Consider the following 1,813-nt stretch of genomic DNA (forward strand, 5'->3'; position numbering starts at 1 on the left):
CTCACGTGCACTCATGTTACCATATCAAATAACATAAAGGTGACCTTTGGTCTGTATAAAGTAACTATCCTTGGCTGTGTTTTATTCAACTAGTATTTTGTAAAACACAGTCACATTTTAATTATTATACATTATTTATGTATATAGATTATTGTTATTTTTGAAAAAAGTTCTTAAACTTATTTTTCTTAAAACATAGAACAGTAAATAAAGAAGTAAAGCAAACAATTATCTCTTCTAGTTACAACCTTTGTACTCAGTTGCTACTTGACGTAGGCTGCTAAGCCTTTAAAACATTTGCATATGGAGGATATGAAACAATTTTTTTAGGTTTTATATATACATTTGAACAACTAAAAAATCATAAATTACTACATTAATACCATAGAATTCCACTATAATTTATCAAGCTTAGTAACTAAGATGTATTTAGTCTAAAAAAACATGAAATTTCAGGCAGGCTAAAGATATGCTCTACCTCATTGAAATATTGATTCAAAAGAAAGAAATGGCATCAAGCCTGTTAAAATGACTGACAAAGCCACTAGGGGGACATTCTGTACTTCCAATTGGTTATTCATGTCATATATAGAAGTGTATATAAGGAAGCATTTCCAAAAATGGCAAGAGGTAGGTGAGGTGCCACTGTGTTTGAATTATTATATGAGCAATATCTTAGTAAATTGAAAAGATAAAAGGCTCTCATTTTACATTCTAGCTTGTCAATATCGGTAATTTGAGTTTCTAATTCGTACGAAACTGGCATTCAACATACCAATTAAAAAAATTAATTGATGCCTGGAAATTAATAATGCAGTGGAGCAAAAGTTGGAGTGAGGAGTCTTGATACTGTAAGATCTACACCTAATGCAAACCCCGTTTTTTTCGTTTATTTGCAACTTCCACATATATACATATTAAGATGTATAAAAAAGTGATTAATGACTTGATGTGTACATTTCTAATTTACGAATGTGAATCATCAACTCACGAGTAAATTATGTTTTCATTGTTACATCCAAAATAAAAATGTAGAAAAATATGAATGCGATAGGTGTGTTGAATGTCTGACAGTAGTAATATAGATTATTTAGATGTAAATGATTACTTGAATTTTTATTCTGCATGATGTTTTCAACAAGGAAATTGGGAAGTTCTGATTTTTTTAGATTATAATTTATAACTGGGGCATAAAGAAAATGTAAAGAAGTGAAGCAGACATCTCTAATACTCATTAGAATGCAACATAGGCACTATAGACAAGAAATAAGTGGATTTATTGATGTAGGTGGAGTAACGAGTTATCTTTAGTTTACTGTATTTCGCGCTCTTTGTGCAATATTATTCAACAAAATAAAGACATATGAACACCAATACAGTTCCACTTCATCAGAAACCCACGACACTTGGATAATTAGAATAATTTTGTGACATTAATTGATTTAATCGTAATTTTGATTAGTCAATTACTTTGCCTGCCACTGATTGTTGTAATCATTGCTTATAGGTAGTGTATTACATCAAATAATCGAGTTTATCACTCAGCTCTACCACCGATAAAAGCCATTCAGAGACCAACAAATTTTGTATAAATCCAATACTTGACAAAAGTACTCCATTTAGAAATATCCAGAAGTAAGAACCAAGAAAGACTGTTAGAAAATTCCTAGTCAATGTGCATGGAATCAAATCTGGCAATACATCATTAAAAGTAAATCTTTAGAATAAAGATCTGAAATAGAAGAACATCCGGAGAACACCTAATAAGTCAAAATTCAGAACCTTCGGGTAATTCTAAAACACCTGAAAAGAG

General features: G+C 30.4%; 1 protein-coding gene across 1 annotated transcript in view; it reads right to left on the reverse strand.

The window, feature by feature from the left end:
* LOC111083326 (ras-related protein Rab-34-like) overlaps positions 1-1,813 on the reverse strand; it is a 24,832-nt gene that overhangs the window by 1,399 nt on the left and 21,620 nt on the right. The window lies entirely within an intron of this gene.

The sequence above is a fragment of the Limulus polyphemus genome, unplaced genomic scaffold, assembly GCF_000517525.1.
Source record: "Limulus polyphemus unplaced genomic scaffold, Limulus_polyphemus-2.1.2 Scaffold9075, whole genome shotgun sequence".
Taxonomy (NCBI): domain Eukaryota; kingdom Metazoa; phylum Arthropoda; class Merostomata; order Xiphosura; family Limulidae; genus Limulus; species Limulus polyphemus.